A 25,163-nucleotide genomic window follows, 5' to 3' on the forward strand; every position below is an offset into this window, starting at 1 on the left:
TGACCCTCAGAATGAGGCTAGAGGAACGGCCTGCACGGGACGGGACAGAGGGACCTTCTGCTGCAGTGAAGTCATCATGAAGTTGTGTCTTAGTACAGAAGATTGAGCACAAAACAGAGGAGTCAGTGAGTGAACATCATTTTGATGATGTTTGTTTTTATGATTGAAAGCAAGCTGCAGGTAAATGAAACGTGAATGGGGGTGACCTTAAAGAGTTGTCTGTCGAAGTCTATGCATCAGATCATGTATTCGGTTTATGATCATTATACAGCTTGTGTGTCTATGTGAGCCTACATATTATATACTACCAGCTACCAGTATATATTATAGAGAGAGAGAGATGTTGTTTTATATTTATTTCAATAAACAATATTTCACTTTTGTATATTATCTACCTCACTTGCTTTGGCAATGCTAACACATGTTTCCCATGCAAATAAAGCCCCTTGAATTGAATTGAATTGAATTGAATTGAGAGAGAGAGAGAGAGAGAGAGAGAGAGAGAGAGAGAGAGAGAGAGAGAGAGAGAGAGAGGGAGAGAGAGTGCGAGAACAAGGACAGAGAGAGAGAGAGAGAGAGAGAGAGAGAGCAAGGAGAGAGGACAGAGAGAGAGAGAGAGAGAGAGAGAGAGAGAGAGAGAGAGCAAGGACAGAGAGAGAGAGAGAGAGAGAGAGCAAGGAGAGAGTGAGAGAGCAAAGAGAGAGAGAGAGAGAGAGAGAGAGCGAGAGCAAGGACAGAGAGAGAGAGAGAGAGAGAGAGCAAGGAGAGAGTGAGAGAGCAAAGAGAGAGAGGGAGAGGGACAGAAAGGAGAGAGAGGCTCATCATTCTCTCAGTACTGCAGAGCAGAACTCTCTCTCCTAGACTTGTCTCTTTTGCACTTGCATCAAATCTCTCTCTCCTTTCTGTCCCTCTCCCTCTCTCTCTCTCTCTTTGTCCTTATTCTCTCTCTCTGTCTCTCTCTCTCTCTCTTTGCTCTCTCTCTCTCTCTCTTGTCCTTGTTCTCTCTCTCTCTCTCTCTCTCTCTCTCTCTCTCTCTCTCTCTCTCTCTCTCTCTCTCTCTCTCTCTCTCTCTCTCTCTCTCTCTGTCTCTCTCTCTCTCTCTCTCTCTCTCTCTCTCTCTCTCTCTCTCTCTCTCTCTCTGTCTCTCTCTCTCTCTGTCTCTCTCTCTCTCTCTCTCTCTCTCTCTGTCTCTCTCTCTCTCTCTCTCTCTCTCTCTCTCTCTCTCTCTATCTGTCTCTCTCTCTCTCTCTCTCTCTCTCTCTCTCTCTCTCTCTCTCTCTCTCTCTCTCTCTCTCTCTGTCTCTCTCTCTCTCTCTCTGTCTCTCTCTCTCTCTCTCTCTCTCTCTCTCTCTGTCTCTCTCTCTCTCTCTGTCTCTCTCTCTCTCTCTCTGTCTCTCTCTCTCTCTCATCACCCTCTAGGACTCTAGGTTAGTGTTTGCTCTTTGTTTTTTTAGATGATCCTGTTATTTTTTTTGTTTAGTTTTTGTCTGAGTGAAGGTGAAGTTAAGGGTACCTGAACTAGTGCTCACCTGCAACCTAGAGGTTCATTGTGAATCCAGGTGGTGGTCTTTCTGATTGGTGTGCAGGGTTAGGGGTTCATCTGTAGGTCCATGTGTTAAGACCTTGAAAGAAAATGGCCTTTCTTTTGTCAGGTTGTTGGGGTTTAGGCCAGGTTGTTGGGGTTTAGGCCAGGTTGTTGGGGTTTAGGCCAGGCCAGGTTGTTTTGGGTTTAGGCCAGGTTGTTGGGGTTTAGGCCAGGCCAGGTTGTTGGGGTTTAGGCCAGGCCAGGGTTGTTGGTGGGGTTTAGGCCAGGTTGTTGGGGTTTAGGCCAGGCCAGGTTGTTGGGTTTAGGCCAGGTTGTTGGGGTTTAGGCCAGGTTGTTGGGGTTTAGGCCAGGCCAGGTTGTTGGGGTTTAGGCCAGGCCAGGTTGTTGGGGTTTAGGCCAGGTTGTTGGGGTTTAGCCAGGCCAGGTTGTTGGGGCCAGCCAGGTTGTTAAGGCCAGGTTGTTGGGGTTGGGGTTTAGGCCAGGCCAGGTTGTTGGGGTTTAGGCCAGGCCAGGTTGTTGGGGTTTAGGCCAGGTAACTGTGAAGCATGTTGTGACAACTGCTGACGTTTAAAAAAAGGTTGTTGGGGTTTATAAATAAAGAGGTTGTTGGGTTTGAGGTTGTTGGGGTTTGAGGTTGTTGGGGATTGATTGGGATTGAGGTTGTTGGGGTTTGAGTCTTCCATGAGGGAACGATTGATTGAAAATGAGCAAAAAAGAACATATCTTCAGTAGCGTGAGGATGAGGATAAATATCTGTAGTTATTCTCTAGCAGGACAGAGGACAGGACAGGGGACAGGACAGAGGACAGGACAGAGGACAGAGGACAGGACAGAGGACAGGACAGAGGACAGGACAGAGGACAGGACAGGGGACAGGACAGAGGACAGGACAGAGGACAGGGGACAGGACAGGGGATAGGACAGAGGACAGGACAGGGCAGAGGATAGGACAGAGGACAGGGCAGAGGATAGGACAGAGGACAGGGACAGAGGACAGGACAGAGGACAGGACAGAGGACAGGACACAGGACAGGGCAGAGGATAGGACAGAGGACAGGACAGGGCAGAGGATAGGACAGAGGACAGGACACAGGACAGGGCAGATGATAGGACAGAGGACAGGACAGGGCAGAGGATAGGACAGAGGACAGGGGACAGGACAGTGCAGAGGATAGGACAGGGGACAGGACAGGGGACAGGACAGAGGACAGGACAGAGGACAGGACAGGCCAGGACAGAGGACAGGACAGAGGACAGGACAGAGTACAGGGCAGAGGACAGGACAGGCCAGGACAGAGGACAGGACAGAGGACAGGACAGAGGACAGGACAGAGGACAGGACAGAGGACTGGACAGGCCAGGACAGAGGACAGAGGACAGGACAGAGGACTGGACAGGCCAGGACAGAGGACAGGACAGGACAGGACAGAGGACAGGACAGAGGACAGGACAGGACAGAGGACAGGACAGGACAGAGGACAGGACAGAGGACAGGACAGAGGACAGGACAGGACAGAGGACAGGACAGGACAGGACAGAGGACAGGACAGAGGACAGGACAGAGGACAGGACAGAGGACAGAGCAGAGGACAGGACAGGACAGGACAGAGGACAGGACAGAGGACAGGGACAGGACAGGACAGAGGACTGGACAGGCCAGGACAGAGGACTGGACAGGCCAGGACAGAGGACAGAGGACAGGACAGGACAGAGGACAGGACAGGACAGAGGACAGGCGGCTGATACTGTGCCAGAACTGGGGCCTGCCATCATTCTTAACATCTGCAGTTTTACTAAGGGGGGTCTTTCTCTCTCTGTCTCTTATTTTTACTGAGGGGGCAGGGGGTTCTCTGTCTCTCCTGATTGGGGGGGGTGCTCTGCTGCAGCTGCACTGACAGAAATCACATTGCCGCACTCACCTGATGTTCTTTCCTTGCACCTCAACCCTCCCCCTTCCCCTCCTCTCTAGTTTCCTTTTACTGTAGTCTCCCTCCCTCCCTCCCTCCCTCCCTCCCTCCCTCCCCCTCCCTCCCTCCCTCCCTCCCTCCCTCCCTCCCTCCCTCCCTCCCTCCCTCCCTCCCTCCCTCCCTCCCTCCCTCCCTCCTCTCTAGTTTCCTTTTTCTGTAGTCTCCCTCCCTCCCTCCCTCTCTAGTTTCCTTTTACTGTAGTCTCTCTCTCTCTCTCCCTCTCCATCTCTCTCTTTCTCCATCTCTCTCTCCATCTCTCCCTCCCTCCCCCTTCTCCTCCTCTCTAGTTTCCTTTTACTGTAGTCTCTCTCTCTCTCCCTCTCTCCATCTCTCTCTCTCTCCATCTCTCTCTCTCCATCTCTCCCTCCCTCCCCCTTCTCCTCCTCTCTTGTTTCCTTTTACTGTAGTCTCTCTCTCTCTCTCCCTCTCTATCTCTCTCTCTCCATCTCTCTCTCCATCTCTCCCTCCCTCCCCTTCTCCTCCTCTCTAGTTTCCTTTTACTGTAGTCTCCCTCCCTCCCTCCCTCCCCCTCCCTCCCTCCCTCCCTCCCTCCCTCCCCCTCCCTCCCTCCCTCCCTCCCTCCCTCCCTCCCTCCCCCTCCCTCCCTCCTCTCTAGTTTCCTTTTACTGTAGTCTCTCTCTCCCTCCCGCTCCATCTCTCTCCATCTCTCTCTCTCTCCCTCTCCCTCTCTCTCCATCTCTCTCTCTCCCTCTCCCTCTCTCTCCATCTCTCTCTCCATCTCTCTCTCTCTCCCTCTCCATCTCTCTTTCTCTCCATCTCTCTCTCTCTCCATCTCTCCCTCCCTCCCCCTTCTCCTCCTCTCTAGTTTCCTTTTACTGTAGTCTCTCTCTCCCTCCCTCTCCATCTCTCCCTCCCCCAATCTCTCAAGAGTCCCATTGCCCCTGCACAGTGCATCACAATCATACTGCTCTGCACCTATGTAATTCAGGACCCCTCCCCCTTTCCTCCTCCCCTTCCTCCTTCCTCCTTCCCCCTACCCCTCCTCCTACCCCCTACCCCTCCTCCTTCCCCCTCTCCCACTCCCTTCCTCTTACTCCTCCTAAAACTGTAAACTGTAGGCAGCAGCAGAGCACTGGTTCTGTTCTGTCCCACCATTACCACTCTCCATCATCCTTGAGCAATTTGCCTGAGTGAGGGAAAAGATTGTGTGTGTGTGTGTGTGTGTGTGTGTGTGTGTGTGTGTGTGTGTGTGTGTGTGTGTGTGTGTGTGTGTGTGTGTGTGTGTGTGTGTGTGTGTGTGTGTGTGTGTGTGTGTGTGTGAGCATCAGCCAGCCAGCAGAACAGAAAACAGCAGCAGCCCTGCAGTGTCCTGCAGCAGTGTGAACAGTTAGCTCAGTTGCTGAATTCTGCAGTGCTGGTTGGACTATTGTGGCAGTAGGCAGGCACACTCTAGTCAGCAGTCACATGGTGCAGAGAGAGAGAGGTAGCTACTGGCCAGCTTTGAGCGGTCTGTCTACAGGCTGGGGGTGAGTGAGTTGGGGAGAGGACAAGGAACGGGGGGGGGGAGAGATGCCTGCGTGAGCAGGAGGAGGCCCAGAAGGAGGAAAGGGGGGGGGGGGTGTACGACCATTCATTTACCAGATCAGCTGCCTGCCTGGCTGTCCTCCTCGCCTCTCATCCCTCTCTCCTCTCATCCTCTCTTCTCCTTCCCCTTTCTCCTCTCCTCCCCCTTTCTTCTCTCCTCCCCCTTTCTTCTCTCCTTCCCCTCTCCTACTCTTCCCCCTTTCTCCTCTCCTCCCCCTTTCTTCTCTCCTCCCCCTCTCCTCCTCCTCCCTTTATCTCATCTCCTCCCCCTTTCTTCTCTCCTCCTCCTCCCTTTTTCTCCTCTCCTCTCCCCCTAATGGTGCATTGTCCCATTCAGGCGCTAGCTCCACTTCCTGATGATGTAATAAATGCAGCAAGCTTTGAACTTGCTGGGGTAAGGGTTCTCTCTTTTTTCCCTCTCGTTTCCCCCACTGGCACGTTACCCTCCAAGAGGGAGGGATAGATGTGTGTAACTGTGGGGCAGTTGGGGCCTCCTTCAATATATGTGCCAGAAATTAACGCGTTAAAAGCGGGGAATGTGATGATATGATGAGGTTGTAACAACAGTTCGATTTTCATTTATTACAAAAAAAATAAAATTGTAATGCTTATTTAGGATTTTTTTTTTTTTAAAGCAGATAAATACGCATTATGAATGATTTGGTTATCATGATCTCACCAAACCAAAAGGGTATATAGTAATGAAAATATAAACTATATCTGATTTCATAAAATAATGCCACGGTATTAAAATGATCTTGTTCAGTGACAGCCCTATATTATCATCAACATCATCATAGTTCCTCCTGTCAGCAGGAATACACAGCTGATTAATACTAAAGTAGCTTTTACAGAAGAGTCGCTGAGCTGTACTGGAGGGTACAAGGGCATAATATAGCATATATTAAAACATGATACATTTACATGATAAACCCAGCTCTGATTTTATATATAAAATTTTTAAAAACGATCAACGATATCATGCAAAATCAACATGCAGCGGATTATTTTATTCTATAGCTTCTACTGGAACGAGATGTAGTGTGTATCCCAAACTACTATAGTGCACTACACGGGGATAGAGCAGTTCCACTCTGAGTTCCACTGGAGGGTACTGTGAGGTCATCACTGCACTAGCGGAAGTTGTGGCAGAATTGTGGAGCTATACCTTCTCTGTACCTTACTGGAGCTATACCTTCTCTGTACCTTACTGGAGCTATACCTTCTCTGGTTCCATCTCTCTCTCTCTCTCTCTCTCTCTCTCTCTCTCTCTCTCTCTCTCTCTCTCTCTCTCTACTGCAGAGGGGCGGCTGGGACACACATCCACACACATACACACACACAGAGTGAGAGGAGAGAGGAGAGAGAGAGGAGAGAGTGAGGAGAGAGAGAGAGGTGAGTGAGGAGAGGGGAGAGAGTGAGGAGAGAGGAGAGAGACAGAGAGAGGAGAGAGAGAGAGGAGAGAGACAGAGAGAGGAGAGTGAGGAGAGAGGAGAGAGACAGAGACAGAGACAGAGAGAGAGTGAGAGACCTTATAATTTTACAGTGATCTGGGATTTAGCATTTTACACAAAAAGTGACATGATACATAGAGTCAGAGATCTACCTGCAACACGTTGGGCGGTGCTCCAGATCTGGTTGCGCATATCCAAGATAAATCAGGAAAAGTATTGCCAAAAAACAATATCCTTGTCTTTTTTGCACGGCTGCAATATTCCTAATGATAGAAAAGGAGAAATATTATGCGACCTTCCCAGTTTAACATCTGGAGCCCCTTCCATTGCCATCTTCGACCACTGAAGGTAGTTCTTGATACATTTCATTAGAAATATAATGAGATTATTTTTGTAAATGTTTTTTTTTCTTCCTAAAACATAAAACTTACACTTTTTTATGTGAATTGAGCATCTTCATCCACGATGTCATGTCTTAACCATATTCATATGCATGGTTGCCATTGGTAACTAATATTCATGGTTGCCATTGGTAGTTCATATTCATGGTTGCCATTGGTAACTAATATTCATGGTTGCCATTGGTCGTTCATATTCATGGTTACCATTGGTAACTAATATTTATGGTTGCCATTGGTAGTTCATATTCATGGATGCCATTGGTAACTAATATTCATGGTTGCCATTGGTAGTTCATATTCATGGTTGCCATTGGTAGTTTATGTAGGCCTGTTGGTAATTAATATGCATGTTTGCCATTGGTAATTCATATTCATGGTTGCCATTGGTAGTTCATGTAGGCCTGTTGGTAATTAATATGATGGTTGCCATTGGTAGTTCATATTCATGGTTGCAATTGGTAGTTTATGTAGGCCTGTTGGTAATTAATATTCATGATTGCCATTGGTAATACATGTAGGCCTGTTGGTAATTAATATGCATGGTTGCCATTGGTAATTCATGTAGGCCTGTTGGTAATTAATATTCATGGTTGCCATTGGTAATTCATGTAGGCCTGTTGGTAATTAATATTCATGGTTGCCATTGGTAATTCATATAGGCCTGTTGGTAATTGTAGGTAGTCTGCAGTGTGTGTTTTCTGGATGTAAACGAGCAGCATCAGCAGAGTAAGGGCTCTATTCAATCCGCATTGCGGAAGTTCGGCTTTACAGCGTGATTGAAATTTAAAGGCAGTGTTCGTGCTTTCAGAGGAGACTGCATTGACGTTAAACACCACTACACATGTCTGCTCAATCTGAGATGACCTTCACATTCCTATCATGGAACCTGTTATGCTTCTGCTTGAATAAAGCCCTAGCACTATCCTACGCAGAGACTTTGGGAGAATCTCAATTGCATATTCCTTGCATCCCTCCCTCTCCCTCCCGCTTCATTCTCAAATCCCATTAGAGGGGAAGATCAGTAAGGGGAGGGGGACCTATGGCTTTCTCATCCAATGGGTTTTGAGAAGGGGGTTGAGGAGCGAGAAGAGAGGATGTAATTGAGATTCTCCCTGAGAGAAGGCTACCAGAGTCATGCAGATTCTACCACTATTACACATTTGCCAAACGATTTATAATTCCTGTAGCTGCTGGTCATTGAAGATGTTTTCTGGAAAAGTAAAACTCTGATTTTTGCACTTTCACTCCAGGAAATCCAGTAGGTCTATTCTACTGTAGTGAGTGACCTCTACTGCAGTGAGGGTGCGGAAAGATGAGATCAACAGACATTTCAAAAAGTGAAAACTATCTGAAGGGGAAATAGTACATACGTTTTAGAGGTCAATGTCATACATTTTCTGACTCAATATACATGTCAGTTTAAAGTTCCTCCAACAGTCGGTCTTTCTGGATCTTTCCACTTCTGTTGGTTTGTTTCTGATATGCTCCTACAAGGTTTTATAATCATACTATATGACCCCCCCCCCCTCACTCTCACTCTGCTCCTCCCCTCTCCTCCCACCTATAGTGTGTGAGTAGATTCACTCTGATGTCCTCTGCCTGGGCTGGCTGAGCTGTGCGTGTTGAAACATGCCTCGACGTGTACTGGCTCGCCTGGCCGAGGAAGGAGAGAGAGCCTTGAGCCCTGCCCTCAACGGTTTCACCATGCCCTGCTTGAAGTGACCCTCGGGCAGACAAACAAGAACCAGCAGAGCGGCTCAACACTGGCAGTTGACTGTCCTGGACACTCAGAGTGGACGGACACACTGAACAGAACCAGAACAGGACCCGGGATCTTCAGCGGTAGCCAGTCTATAATCTGTCCTCGATCCCAACACTACTTTACAGGTAAGTCCGATGTTTAATATGTTCCCTCCTGAATGGACTTCATTTAGCCTAATCAAACTGTAGGTACCCTCTACTAGCTCTCTCAAATAACTGCTGGTCTCTTACTTCTACACTACTGAGAAAATTGAGAAAATGGCATTTCACTGTTCCACTGACATGTAGCTACAGTATGTAATGGTAGTCTACTGTTCCACTAGCATGTAGCTACAGTATGTAATGGTAGTCTACTGTTCCACTAGCATGTAGCTATAGTATGTAATGGTAGTCTACTGTTCCACTAGCATGTAGCTATAGTATGTAATGGTAGTCTACTGTTCCACTAGCATGTAGCTACAGTATGTAATGGTAGTCTACTGTTCCACTAGCATGTAGCTACAGTATGTAATGGTAGTCTACTGTTCCACTAGCATGTAGCTACAGTATGTAATGGTAGTCTACTGTTCCACTAGCATGTAGCTACAGTATGTAATGGTAGTCTACTGTTCCACTAGCATGTAGCTACAGTATGTAATGGTAGTCTACTGTTCCACTAGCATGTAGCTACAGTATGTAATGGTAGTCTACTGTTCCACTAGCATGTAGCTACAGTATGTAATGGTAGTCTACTGTTCCACTAGCATGTAGCTACAGTATGTAATGGTAGTCTACTGTTCCACTAGCATGTAGCTATAGTATGTAATGGTAGTCTACTGTTCCACTAGCATGTAGCTACAGTATGTAATGGTAGTCTACTGTTCCACTAGCATGTAGCTACAGTATGTAATGGTAGTCTACTGTTCCACTAGCATGTAGCTACAGTATGTAATGGTAGTCTACTGTTCCACTAGCATGTAGCTACAGTATGTAATGGTAGTCTACTGTTGTTCCATGGTAGCATGTAGCTACAGTATGTAATGGTAGTCTACTGTTCCACTAGCATGTAGCTACAGTATGTAATGGTAGTCTACTGTTCCACTAGCATGTAGCTATAGTATGTAATGGTAGTCTACTGTTCCACTAGCATGTAGCTACAGTATGTAATGGTAGTCTACTGTTCCACTAGCATGTAGCTACAGTATGTAATGGTAGTCTACTGTTCCACTAGCATGTAGCTACAGTATGTAATGGTAGTCTACTGTTCCACTAGCATGTAGCTACAGTATGTAATGGTAGTCTACTGTTCCACTAGCATGTAGCTACAGTATGTAATGGTAGTCTACTGTTCCACTAGCATGTAGCTACAGTATGTAATGGTAGTCTACTGTTCCACTAGCATGTAGCTACAGTATGTAATGGTAGTCTACTGTTCCACTAGCATGTAGCTACAGTATGTAATGGTAGTCTACTGTTCCACTAGCATGTAGCTACAGTATGTAATGGTAGTCTACTGTTCCACTAGCATGTAGCTACAGTATGTAATGGTAGTCTACTGTTCCACTAGCATGTAGCTACAGTATGTAATGGTAGTCTACTGTTCCACTAGCATGTAGCTACAGTATGTAATGGTAGTCTACTGTTCCACTAGCATGTAGCTACAGTATGTAATGGTAGTCTACTGTTCCACTAGCATGTAGCTATAGTATGTAATGGTAGTCTACTGTTCCACTAGCATGTAGCTACAGTATGTAATGGTAGTCTACTGTTCCACTAGCATGTAGCTACAGTATGTAATGGTAGTCTACTGTTCCACTAGCATGTAGCTACAGTATGTAATGGTAGTCTACTGTTCCACTAGCATGTAGCTACAGTATGTAATGGTAGTCTACTGTTCCACTAGCATGTAGCTACAGTATGTAATGGTAGTCTACTGTTCCACTAGCATGTAGCTACAGTATGTAATGGTAGTCTACTGTTCCACTAGCATGTAGCTATAGTATGTAATGGTAGCCTTGTTTTGTTAATTGTTTTTTATTTTTTATTTCCCCTTTATTTAACCAGGTAGGCCAGTTGAGAACAAGTTCTCATTTACAACTGCGACCTGACCAAGATAAAGCAAAGCAGTGCGACACAAACAACAACACAGAGCTACACATGGAGTAAAACAAACATACAGTCAATAACACAATAGGGGAGGGAAAGAAAGACTATATTACAGTGTGTGCAAATGGCATGAGGAGGTAAGGCAATAAATAGGCCAATAGTAGCAACGTCATTACAATTTAGCAAATTAACACTGAAGAGATGCAGATGATGATATGAATGAAAGTAGAGATACTGGGGTGAAAAAGAGGTGGTGCTTGTTCCCCCCCCCCAAAAAAAAATCCCACAGAAAGAAACAGAAGTAGCTCATAAGTTATTACTGTGCCGTTACCGTTTGACCATGTGATCTCTGGGTAAAGGGGCATTTTTATCGTACAATAAGTGCATCTGTAACAGCAAGTTACCAATTATACACTTCCAGCCTCTGGATTGTCCTCTATGAATGACTAAAAACACACACGTTATTGTCATATGGGGTGGCAGGGTAGCCTAGTGGTTAGAGTGTAGAGGCGGCAGGGTAGCCTAGTGGTTAGAGTGTGGTTAGAGTGTAGAGGCAGGGTAGCCTAGTGGTTAGAGTGTAGAGGTGGCAGGGTAGCCTAGTGGTTAGAGTGTAGAGGCGGCAGGGTAGCCTAGTGGTTGGTTAGGGTAGCCTAGTGGTTAGAAGAGGTGGCAGGGTAGCCTAGTGGTTAGAGTGTAGAGGCGGCAGGGTAGCCTAGTGGTTAGAGTGTAGAGGCGGCAGGGTAGCCTAGTGGTTAGAGTGTAGGCGGCAGGGTAGTCTAGTGGTTAGAGTGTAGAGGTGGCAGGGTAGCGTAGTGGTTAGAGTGTAGAGGCGGCAGGGTAGCCTAGTGGTTAGAGTGTAGAGGCGGCAGGGTAGCCTAGTGGTTAGAGTGTAGAGGCGGCAGGGTAGCCTAGTGGTTAGAGTGTAGAGGCGGCAGGGTAGCCTAGTGGTTAGAGTGTAGAGGCGGCAGGGTAGCCTAGTGGTTAGGGTGCGGCAGGGTAGCCTAGTGGTTGGTAAGAGCCTAGTGGTTAGAGTGTGGAGCCTTGTGGTTAGAGCGTAGGGGTGGCAGGGTAGCCTAGTGGTAAGAGCGTTGGACTAGTAACCGGAGGGTTGCAAGTTCAAATCCCCGAGCTGACAAGGTACAAATCTGTCGTTCTGCCCCTGAACAGGCAGTTAACCCACTGTTCCTAGGCCATCATTGAAAATAAGAATTTGTTCTTAACTGACTTGCCTAGTTAAATAAAGGTAAACAAAATATATATATTTCCTATTGGCTGGAGAAAGTTTATAAATGACCTTTCCTTCTGAAAAGGAGCAAAAGTAAGTCAATGGACAATATTACTAATTTTTATTTTATTTTTTAAAAGGTACTTATTTTCTCTGCTCCTCTAGCCTAGCTCTTGGGGATTCCTCTTCACAGGGAAACCTCCTCTTCATCAGCTGAGACAGCAGGCTTCCTCCACTTACCTACCAGCTGCCACAGAGGAACCACAACGTTTATCAAGGTGGGAAGCAGGCAGACTTGGGTAGGAGACGCTATTCATTTTCTATTTGTGTTGCATGTAATGAACAGTGATCTGCCCTTTGATGTAGGCATATAGAAGGGAAGAAAAGAGCCCATCAACAGAAGTAATATTCAGTAAGTCCTGTAGTATTATTACAGATCAGATGTGTGTAATCAGGATCCCTGGATGTTCTTCCCATCTCGCCAAACTACACAACCAGGTTGGTAGTTACCGAGTCAACAGTGTTAGTGTTTTGTGGTAACTAGGAGTGTTAAAGCTCCCGATGTGGCACAGTGATCTAAGGCACTGCATCTCAGTGCTAGAGGCGTCACTACAGACCCTGGTTTGATTCCAGGCTGTATCACAACCGGCTGTGACTGGGTGTCCCATTGGCCCAGCATTGTCCGGGGAGGTCACCGTGGTAAAATAAGAATTTGTTCTTAACCGACTTGCCTAGTTAAATAAAGGTTAAATATTTTTTTAAAATTATAATAATAAAGCTTGATGCATTTTTGTGTGAGGTAAAGCTGTTGAATTACAAACACAAGCCAAGGTGAGACAGTGAGACAGACATATTGTAGAGAGAATGCGGCACTATTCAATCCATATTGCCGATGTTCTGCTTTATAGCGATTGACAATTAAAGGCGATGTTCAGCTTTATAGCGCGATTGACAATTAAAGGCGATGTTTAGCTTTATAGCGCGATTGACAATTAAAGGCGATGTTCAGCTTTATAGCGCGATTGACAATTAAAGGCGATGTTCAGCTTTATAGCTGATTGCGATTGACAATTAAAGGCGATGTTCAGCTTTATTTGACAATTAAAGCGATGTTCAGCTTTATAGCGATTGACAATTAAAGGCAATGTTCAGCTTTATAGCGCAATTGACAATTAAAGGCAATGTTCAGCTTTAAGCGATTGCGATTGACAATTAAAGGCGATGTTCAGCTTTGACAATTAAAGCGATTGACAATTAAAGGCGATTTTCAGCTTTATAGCGATTGACAATTGACAATTAAAGGCGATGTTCAGCTTTATAGCGATTGACAATTAAAGGCGATGTTCAGCTTTATAGCGCGATTGACAATTAAAGGCGATGTTCAGCTTTATAGCGCGATTGACAATTGACAATTAAAGGCGATGTTCAGCTTTATAGCGCGATTGACAATTAAAGGCGATGTTCAGCTTTATAGCGATTGCGATTGACAATTAAAGGCGATGTTCAGCTTTATAGCGCGATTGACAATTGACAATTAAAGGCAATGTTCAGCTTTTTATATGACAATTAAAGGCGATTGACAATTAAAGGCGATGTTCAGCTTTATAGCGCGATTGACAATTAAAGGCGATTTTCAGCTTTTATAGCGATTGACAATTGACAATTGACAATTAAAGGCGATGTTCAGCTTTATAGCGATTGACAATTGACAATTAAAGGCAATGTTCAGCTTTATAGCGATTGACAATTAAAGGCGATGTTCAGACTTTATATGTTCAGCGATTGACAATTAAAGGCGATGTTCAGCTTTATAGCGCGATTGACAATTGACAATTAAAGGCGATGTTCAGCTTTATAGCGCGATTGACAATTAAAGGCGATGTTCAGCTTTATAGCGCGATTGACAATTAAAGGCGATGTTCAGCTTTATAGCGCGATTGACAATTGACAATTAAAGGCGATGTTCAGCTTTATAGCGCGATTGACAATTAAAGGCGATGTTCAGCTTTATAGCGCGATTGACAATTAAAGGCGATGTTCAGCTTTTTGGCGCGATTGACAATTAAAGGCAATGTTCAGCTTTATAGCGTGATTGACAACTAAAGACAATGTTCCCTGCGGTCACAGTAAACACTAAGTATGCTTCATAGGGTCACGGTAAACACTAAGTATGCTTCATCTGGTCACAGTAAACACTAAGTATGTTTCATAGGGTCACAGTAAACACTAAGTATGTTTCATGGGGTTACGGTAAACACTAAGTATGCTTCATGGTCCCCTGCGGTTACGGTAAACACTAAGTATGTTTCATAGGGTCACAGTAAACACTAAGTATGTTTCATGGGGTTACGGTAAACACTAAGTATGTTTCATGGTCCCCTGCGGTTACGGTAAACACTAAGTATGTTTCATGGTCCCCTGCGGTTACGGTAAACACTAAGTATGTTTCATGGTCCCCTGCGGTTACGGTAAACACTAAGTATGTTTCATGGTCCCCTGCGGTTACGGTAAACACTAAGTATGTTTCATGGTCCCCTGCGGTTACGGTAAACACTAAGTATGTTTCATGGTCCCCTGCAGTTACGGTAAACACTAAGTATGTTTCATGGTCCCCTGCGGTTACGGTAAACACTAAGTATGTTTCATGGTCCCCTGCGGTTACGGTAAACACTAAGTATGTTTCATGGTCCCCTGCGGTTACGGTAAACACTAAGTATGTTTCATAGGGTCACGGTAAACACTAAGTATGTTTCATGGTCCCCTGCGGTTACGGTAAACACTAAGTATGTTTCATGGTCCCCTGCGGTTACGGTAAACACTAAGTATGTTTCATGGTCCCCTGCGGTTACGGTAAACACTAAGTATGTTTCATGATCCCCTGCGGTTACGGTAAACACTAAGTATGTTTCATAGGGTCACGGTAAACACTAGGTATGTTTCATGGTCCCCTGCGGTTACGGTAAACACTAAGTATGTTTCATAGGGTCACGGTAAACACTAAGTATGTTTCATGGTCCCCTGCTGTTACGGTAAACACTAAGTATGTTTCATAGGGTTATGGTAAACACTAAGTATGTTTCATGGGGTTACGGTAAACACTAAGTATGCTTCATGGTCCCCTGCGGTTACGGTAAACACTAAGTATGTTTCATGGTCCCCTGCGGTTACGGTAAACACTAAGTATGTTTCATGGTCCCCTGCTGTTACGGTAAACACTAAGTATGTTTCATAGGGTTATGGTAAACACTAAGTATGTTTCATGGTCCCCTGCGGTTACGGTAAACACTAAGTATGTTTCATAGGGTCACGGTAAACACTAAGTATGTTTCATGGTCCCCTGCGGTTACGGTAAACACTAAGTATGTTTCATGGTCCCCTGCGGTTACGGTAAACACTAAGTATGTTTCATGGTTCCCTGCAGTTACGGTAAACACTAAGTATGTTTCATGGTCCCCTGCGGTTACGGTAAACACTAAGTATGTTTCATAGGGTCACGGTAAACACTAAGTATGTTTCATGGTCCCCTGCTGTTACGGTAAACACTAAGTATGTTTCATGGTCCCCTGCAGTTACGGTAAACACTAAGTATGTTTCATAGGGTCACGGTAAACACTAAGTATGTTTCATGGTCCCCTGCGGTTACGGTAAACACTAAGTATGTTTCATGGTCCCCTGCGGTTACGGTAAACACTAAGTATGTTTCATGGTCCCCTGCGGTTACGGTAAACACTAAGTATGTTTCCCTGCACTAGTGCCCTTTTGAACAGATGACCTCATGTCTGTTCTCTTCATCTGTCTATTCTTCTCCCTCATTTTTAAAAATTTAACTAGGTAAGTCAGTTAAGAACAAATTCTTATTTACAATGACCCCCCCCCCCCGGCCAAACCCGTAACCCGGACGACGTACGATGGGACTCACAGCCGGTTGTGTTACAGCCTGGATTCGAACCAGGGTGTCTGTAGTGACGCCTCTAGCACTCTGGAGTCCTCATACAGTCCTCTGATCTGTCTATTCATAACCTGCCACTTCCTGATAGAAACAGCTTTTATCCGTTCATTTCTACAAGATGTTTAAGATGAAGAGATGGTTTCAAAGCCATCATCTTGAGTAGGGAGAGACACCATCTAATATGACAACATGTAGTGTAGCTGGTGTGTGGAATATGGTATCTCAATATTCTATAACATCTTATTGTTGACTTTGTTCTCAGCCTGAGGAATGAGACGGGAGTGTGACTGACTGCCAGACTGTTGTGTGTGTGAGAGAGACAGATAGAGAAAGACAAAGAGAAACAGAGAGCAAGACAGAGAGAGAGAGAGCGAGAGAGAGAGATGGTATGCTCAATGAAATGATCAAATATACAGACAACAAATTCCAATTGGCTATACTAAAACTCTTTAACATCATCCTTAGATCTGGCATCTTCCCCAATATTTGGAACTAAGGACTGATCACCCCAATACACAAAAGTGGAGACAAATTTGACCCCAATAACTCTCGTGTGATATGTGTCAACAGCAACCTTGGGAAAATCCTCTGCATTATCATTCACAGCAGACTCGTACATTTCCTCAGTGAAAACAATGTACTGAGCAAATGACAAATTGGCTTTTTACCAAATTAACGTAGGACAGACCATGTATTCACCCTGCACACCCTAATTGACAAAGAAATCAACCAAAACAGAGGCAAAGTCTTCTCATGCTTTGTTGATTTCAAATAAGCCTTCGACTCAATTTGGCATGAGGGTCTGCTATACAAACTGATGGAAAGTGTTGTTGGGGGAAAAACATACTACATTATAAAGTCCATTTACAAAAACAACAAGTGTGTGGTTAAAATAGGCAAACAATACACACATTTCCTCCCACGGGGCCATGAGGTGAGACAGGGATGCAGCTTAAGCCCCAGCTCCTCAACAATTGGCGAGGGCACTAGAACAGTCTGCAGCACCCGGCCTCACCCTACTAGAATCTGAAGTCAAATGTCTACTCTTTGCTGATGATCTGGTGCTTCTGTCACCAATCAAGGAGGGCCTGCAGCAGCACCTAGATCTTCTGCACAGATTCTGTCAAACCTGGGCCCTGACACTAAATCTCGGTTAGACCAAAATAATGGTGTTCCAAAAAACGTCCAGTCACCAGGACCACAAATACAATTAAAGGCGATGTTCATCTAGACACCGTTGCCCTGGAGCGCCACAGGTAACTTCCACAAAGCTGTGAACGATCTGAGAGACAAGGCAAGAAGGGCCTTATATGCCATCAAAAGGAACAGAAAATTTGATATACCAATTAGGATCTGGCAAAAAATAATTGAATCAGTTATAGAACTCATTGCCCTTTATGGTTGTGAGGTCTGGGGTCCGCTCACCAACCAAGACTTCACAAAATGGAACAAACACCAAATTGAGACTCTGCATGCAGAATTCTGCAAAAATATCCTCTGTGTACAACGTAGAACACCAAATAATGCATGCAGAGTAGAATTAGGCCGAAACACGGTATTTATCAAAATCCAGGAAAGAGCCGTTAAATTCTTCAACCACCTAAAAGGAAGCGATTCCCAAACCTTCCATATCAAAGCCATCACCTACAGAGAGATGAACCTGAGTCCCCTAAGCAAGCTGGTCCTGGGGCTCTGTTCACAAACACAAACACACCCCACAGAGCTCCAGGACAGCGACACAATTAGACCCAACCAAATCATGAGAAAACCAAAATATAATTACTTGACACATTGGAAAGAATTAACCAAATAAAAAAGAGCAAACTGGAATGCTATTTGGCCCTAAACGGAGAGTACACAGTGGCAGAATACCTGAGCACTGTGACTGACTCAAACGTAAGGAAATCTTTGACTATGTACAGACTCAGTGAGCATAGCCTTGCTATTGAGAAAGGCCGCCGTAGGCAAACCTGGCTCTCAAGAGAAGACAGGCTATGTGCACACTGCCCACAAAATGAGGTGGAAACTGAGATCCACTTCCAAACCTCCTGCCCAACATATGACCATATTAGAGACACATATTTCCCTTTGTACTTTAACCATTTGCACATGGTTACAACACCGTAACCATAATTATTTTCGAACTTCTGTGAGTGTAATGTTTACTGTTCATTATTTTGTTTATTTCACTTTTTATCTACTTCACTTGCTTTGACAATGTTAACATATGTTTCCCATGCCAATAAAGCCCCTTGAATTGAATTGAGAGAGAGAGAGGTAGTGAGAGAGAGAGAGCACTGTACTGACAAGCAAAACTATTTGTATTACAATGCACAGTTATGTCAATAAATATCACTCCTAGTGAGGTGATAAAAGAACAAGAAAGAAATTGCCATGGGTTTATTGTCAAACCTAATACTTCCCTGGTAACAGAACAATACCTCAAACCCAGCTCCTATAGAACATGTTAAAATGTGACTCAAGAAACCCACCAGTATTAGTTAACCCAGTTGTGGGTAACCCAGGGCGATAAGTCATGCCACAAAAAGACAACACGCCTAACTACCCTACACAGATAAGTAACAGTCCTAACTACCCTATACAGACTACCTAACTATACAGATAAGATAACAGACCTAACTACCCTATACAGATAAGATAACAGTCCTAACTACCCTATACAGATAACAGTCCTAACTACCTTATACAGATAACAGCTCTAACTACCCTATACAGATAAGATAACAGTCCTAACTACCCTATACAGATAAGATAACAGACCTAACTACCCTATACAGATAAGATAACAGTCCTAACTACCCTATACAGATAACAGTCCTAACTACCCTATACAGATAAGATAACAGACCTAAATACCCTATACAGATAACAGCCCTAACTACCCTATACAGATAAGATAACAGTCCTAACTACCCTATACAGATAAGATAACAGTCCTAACTACCCTATACAGATAACAGTCCTAACTACCCTATACAGATAACAGTCCTCACTACCCTATACAGATAACAGTCCTAACTACCCTATACAGATAAGATAACAGCCCTAACTACCCTATACAGATAACAGTCCTAACTACCCTATACAGATAAGATAACAGTCCTAACTACCCTATACAGATAACAGCCCTAACTACCTTATACAGATAACAGCTCTAACTACCCTATACAGATAACAGCCCTAACTACCCTATACAGATAACAGCCCTAACTACCTTATACAGATAACAGCCCTAACTACCCTATACAGATAACAGTCCTAACTACCCTATACAGATAACAGCCCTAACTACCCTATACAGCTAAGATAACAGTCCTAACTACCCTATACAGATAAGATAACAGCCCTAACTACCCTATACAGCTAAGATAACAGTCCTAACTACCCTATACAGATAAGATAACAGCCCTAACTACCCTATACAGATAACAGCCCTAACTACCCTATACAGATAAGATAACAGTCCTAACTACCCTATACAGATAAGATAACAGCCCTAACTACCCTATACAGATAACAGACCTAAATACCCTATACAGTAATAACCTTACAACCTACATCTATATAACCTCATCTGAATCTAACCTAAGTCTATATAACCTCATCTGAATCTAACCTAAGTCTATATAACCTCATCTGAATCTAACCTAAGTCTATATAACCTCATCTGAATCTAACCTAAGTCTATATAACCTCATCTGAATCTAACCTAAGTCTATATAATCTCATCTGAATCTAACCTAAGTCTATATAACCTCATCTGAATCTAACCTAAGTCTATATAACCTCAACTGAATCTAACCTAAGTCTATATAACCTCAACTGAATCTAACCTAAGTCTATATAATCTCATCTGAATCTAACCTAAGTCTATATAACCTCATCTGAATCTAACCTAAGTCTATATAATCTCATCTGAATCTAACCTAAGTCTATATAATCTCATCTGAATCTAACCTAAGTCTATATAACCTCATCTGAATCTAACCTAAGTCTATATAACCTCATCTGAATCTAACCTAAGTCTATATAACCTCAACTGAATCTAACCTAAGTCTATATAACCTATACAGACAGATAACAACCTCATCTGAATCTAACCTAAGTCTATATAACCTCATCTGAATCTAACCTAAGTCTATATAACCTCATCTGAATCTAACCTAAGTCTATATAATCTCATCTGAATCTAACCTAAGTCTATATAACCTCATCTGAATCTAACCTAACTCTATATAACCTCATCTGAATCTAACCTAAGTCTATATAACCTCAACTGAATCTAACCTAAGTCTATATAACCTCATCTGAATCTAACCTAAGTCTATATAATCTCATCTGAATCTAACCTAAGTCTATATAACCTCATCTGAATCTAACCTAAGTCTATATAACCTCAACTGAATCTAACCTAAGTCTATATAACCTCATCTGAATCTAACCTAAGTCTATATAATCTCATCTGAATCTAACCTAAGTCTATATAACCTCATCTGAATCTAACCTAACTCTATATAACCTCATCTGAATCTAACCTAAGTCTATATAACCTCATCTGAATCTAACCTAAGTCTATATAATCTCATCTGAATCTAACCTAAGTCTATATAATCTCATCTGAATCTAACCTAAGTCTATATAACCTCATCTGAATCTAACCTAACTCTATATAAGCTGTGTCAGACACAGGGGGCTGATGGTAGGCTCATGGTGTGTGTTAGTTACTGTCAGCCAACCAACCAGCCAGTCAGCCAACCAACCAACCAGCCAGTCAGCCAACCAACCAACCAGCCAGTCAGTCAGCCAGTCAGCCAACCAGTCAGCCAGTCAGCCAACCAACCAGCCAGTCAGCCAACCAGTCAGCCAGTCAGCCAACCAGTCAGCCAGTCAGCCAACCAACCAGCCAGTCAGCCAACCAGCCAACCAGTCAGCCAACCAACCAGCCAGTCAGCCAACCAACCAGCCAGTCAGCCAACCAGTCAGCCAGTCAGCCAACCAACCAGCCAGTCAGCCAACCAGTCAGCCAACCAACCAGCCAGTCAGCCAACCAACCAGCCAGTCAGCCAACCAGTCAGCCAGTCAGCCAACCAACCAGCCAGTCAGCCAACCAGCCAGTCAGCCAACCAGTCAGCCAGTCAGCCAACCAGTCAGCCAGTCAGCCAACCAGTCAGCCAGTCAGCCAACCAGTCAGCCAGTCAGCCAACCAGTCAGCCAGTTGGGAGGTGGTTGTTTCCCCGAACCAGAGTTCTATTCTGCTATAATGTATTAGTAAAGGGTTACATCAAGACTAAAGCAGGAAGGAATTCTTGTTGTCATGTGGTTACCGTCGCCACGGCAGCAAGCGTCTGGCTCACACGCATATACACACACACACAACCAACTGCATTCATTTAGCAACTGCAGCAAAAAGCAGGTCATGAGGTGTGTCTGTGTGTGTGTGTGTGTGTGTGTGTGTGTGTGTGTGTGTGTGTGTGTGTGTGTGTGTGTGTGTGTGTGTGTGTGTGTGTGTGTGTTAGTTATTCTATCCTTGTGGGGTCCTAAAATCCCCAAAAGTCCCCACAAGGACAGTAAAACAAGGACAATTCTGTCTCATGGGGACATTTCCCACATTTCCATGAGGACAAAGGCAATTTTAATCTTAGGGGATAGGTTTAGGGTTAAAATTAGGGTAAGAATTAGGATTAGGGTTAGGTAAAATAGGATTTTGAATGGAAATTAATATTAGGTCCCCACGAGGATAGATTAACATGATGTCTATGTGTGTGTGTGTGTGTGTATGTGTGTGTGTATGTGTGTGCGCGTGTTCCTTAGTCAAAATATTGTGTCTTTCCCTTGCTACCCCCCCCCCCCCAGAAAAAAATGACAGCATCCCCTGCCTAAGGTTAACACTCAGCACATGCTATAAAACACAAGTCAACAACAACTAAACAAGTAAACAACAACTCCAACAGCGCCATAACGGGCTCCTTTGTTTCATTCCAGAGGCACGTGACCTCATGGCTAAACTGCAATGCTAACTCTGTGTCGCACTCATAGCTGTGGATTTCAACAGTGATGCAGTCAGAGCCCTCCTCCCTTCAACTATGCTTGATTGCTTCTTCATAGGACAATGTGGTCACATACTCTAGCAGCTAGTGCTAAACACTAATTAATACTAATCCCCCCCCTTAAATCGTTCTAGTTTAATGTTCCAAGGACGAAGCACCCCTTCAGCGATGCAATATATTTTAAAAATTCTTAGTAAAGAGAGCCAGCCCCTAGTGAGCAGCACGAATACTACAGCTATTAACTGTGTTTGAGTAGAGTGCTGATCTCCCTTCCTTCATGCTCCTTGGCAGTACCTTCCCACCCTGCCACCCTTTACGGGTCCTCTATGTCTCTCTCTCTCTCTCCTCTCACTCACAAGCTACCTGAAGGCTCTCCCATAGCACTATTGTCCTGTCAGCAGAACCTTTGCCAGTGAGGGGCTGAGGAAGTGTATTGTACTGTAAGGAATGGACACTCTGTCCGCCTGCTCAAAATAACTCTGCAGTGAGGGAGGCAGACTGATAGCACAAGCGTGCACGCACACACACACACACACACGCACACGCACACGCACACGCACACACACACACACACGCACAAAAAAATAAGTTCTGAATCAAAACTAATCTTTTTGTTGCAAGAGTATAAATCACGGTAAGGCTATTTTTAGTTGAGGAGGTGTTTTTGGTTCATGTTGTGTACACTCACCGTGTACAGTGATTCTGTGCTTTTCCTCTCCTCTACGTGTGGCCAGAATACGTGTCACAAGAATACCAGTCAGAAATGGTTCTCCCAATGCATCATGTTTGTCCCTGCGAAACTTATTGTCCTGGCACAGCCCCTTGCTTTCAGTTCGTATCAGTGGTACATTCAAATTAATCTTCCCACAAAAGGCTCATTTCTGTGTTTGAATATAGCATGACTGGAAACTGATGGAGAGGCAAAAGGTTAACCTCTTAATTGACCGTTACCTCTTAATTGACTGCCATTCAGATTGTGACCTTTGCATGACCTTTACTGTATACATCTCATCTCTTTCAGAATGAAAGTCAAAGGAGGACTGCATCACTATTCCCCTTTCGAGGCAGAAACCTATTGAACTGACCATTCTCTGACAACGTCACAGGTCGGACCTGACAGTGACCACCGTGTGTGTGTGTGTGTGTGACGTGTGTGTGTGTGTGTGTGTGTGTGTATGTGTGTGTGTGTGTGTGTGTGTGACGTGTGTGTGTGTGTGTGTGACGTGTGTGTGTGTGTGTGTGTGTGTGAGACGTCTGTGTGTGTCAGTGTGTGTGTGTGTGTGTGTGTGTGGACTTGTGTGTGGTGTGGTGTTAGATTCCCTGTTGGAAACATAGCAGAGGGAAACTGTACCAGCCAGTGATGATGAAGAGGCCAGTAACGCCGGATCTGCTGGATGGATGTGGCTGCTGGGAGTGTTTCTCTGGCAGTGTCTTAGCTGGTTGTTGTGAGGGAGAGAACGAAGCAATCAGCAAGTATACTGCCGCAGAAACTCTTCGCACTACAAGCCCAGGCCCCTGGAATCAGCAAGAAGGCCATTGGCCCCCTGGAATCAGCAAGTAGGCCATTGGCCCCCTGGAATCAGCAAGAAGGCCATTGGCCCCCTGGATTCAGCAAGAAGGCCATTGGCCCCCTGGAATCAGCAAGTAGGCCATTGGCCCCCTGGAATCAGCAAGTAGGCCATTGGCCCCCTGGAATCAGCAAGTAGGCCATTGGCCCCCTGGAATCAGCAAGAAGGCCATTGGCCCCCTGGAATCAGCAAGAAGGCCATTGGCCCCCTGGAATCAGCAAGTAGGCCATTGGCCCCCTGGAATCAGCAAGTAGGCCATTGGCCCCCTGGCTCTCAGATGTCATTCCCCCAGAGCGACAGAAGGAATGAGGAAGAGAAGAGCACTATTTTTAGTATGATTATTACCCCTGGACTCGTGTGGGATGATAGACTGATAATGCTTTTGGTATATGTTGACATTGTGTGTATAACCTGAGTGTGTGTGCTATTCTGTTTGAAACCAATGCAATCCTCTAGCGCCATCTTGTGGCTCAGATGTTAAATTGAACCAAATTGGACATACCGATAATGTGTTGATGTGTAATTAAGTTATTATAGTTATTGCCGGTTTGTATCTCTTAAAATATATATTTGCAATGCTTTTTGCAATCACTTGCTCTGGGTTATTGAAAATAAACAGAAAATATTAAAAAATAACTGTCAATATAGTCACGTCTATACCTTGTCTTTGTCATTCGTCATTTCCTGTTTGATCTGCATTTTTATTTTACAATACCTGTCCAATCTTAGCACAGACCCAGGCTTAAAAATGATCTTGAGTCAAGAGAAACATTGTATGTGTGGTAGGTAGTCTTGTGGTTTAGCGCGTTGGGCCGGTAACCGAAAGGTTGCTGGATTGAATCCCAGAGCTGACAAGGTAAAAATCTGTCGTTCTGCCCCGGAACAAGGCAGTTTAACCCACTGTTCCCCGGTAGGCCGTCATTGTAAATAAGAATTCGTTCTTAACGGACTTGCCTAGTTAAATAAAGGTTTTCTAAAAAATGTATATTGGCTACAGTTACTTGAGTTTGTTTGACTGTCAGATCCATTTGCATTGTGCTGTTATCATGTAGCAAATTGCAAATCCACATTATACAAACATGGGAATATAAACATGGAAGTAAACATTAGATATGTAATCTGCTAACATTCACTACCAGTCAAAAGTTTTAGAACACCAGCCATTCATGTGTTTTTCTTTATTTCTACATTGTAGAATAATAGTGAAGACATTAAAACTATGAAATAACACATATGGAATCATGTAGTAACCAACAAAGTGTTAAACAAATCAAAATATATTTTATAATTGAGATTCTTCAAATAGCCAAACCTTTGCCTTGATGACAGCTTTGCACACTCTTGGCATTCTCTCAACCAGCTTCCCCTGGAATGCTTTTCCACAGTCTTGAAGGAGTTCCAACATATGCTGAGCACTTGTTGATTGTTTTTCCTTCACTCTGCAGTCCAACTCATCCCAAACCATCTCAACTGGGTTGAGGTCAGGTGACTGTGGAGGCCAGGTCATCTGATGCAGCACTCCATCACTCTCCTTCTTGTTCAAATAGCTCTTACACAGCCTGGAGGTGTGTTGGGTCATTGTTCTGTTGAAAAA

General features: G+C 44.4%; 1 long non-coding RNA gene across 1 annotated transcript in view; it reads left to right on the forward strand.

Annotated features, from left to right (window-relative positions):
• LOC135503630 (uncharacterized) overlaps window positions 1–23,246 on the forward strand; it is a 25,410-nt gene extending 2,164 nt beyond the window's left edge. Inside the window, exons 2-4 of the long non-coding RNA XR_010449978.1 lie at window positions 8,481–8,800; window positions 12,150–12,283; window positions 23,023–23,246. This is a non-coding gene — a long non-coding RNA (uncharacterized LOC135503630). The remainder of the gene's footprint in view (window positions 1–8,480; window positions 8,801–12,149; window positions 12,284–23,022) is intronic.
• The last annotated feature ends 1,917 nt before the right edge of the window (window positions 23,247–25,163 follow it).

This window comes from Oncorhynchus masou, chromosome 18 (genome assembly GCF_036934945.1).
Source record: "Oncorhynchus masou masou isolate Uvic2021 chromosome 18, UVic_Omas_1.1, whole genome shotgun sequence".
In the NCBI taxonomy this organism is placed as follows: domain Eukaryota; kingdom Metazoa; phylum Chordata; class Actinopteri; order Salmoniformes; family Salmonidae; genus Oncorhynchus; species Oncorhynchus masou.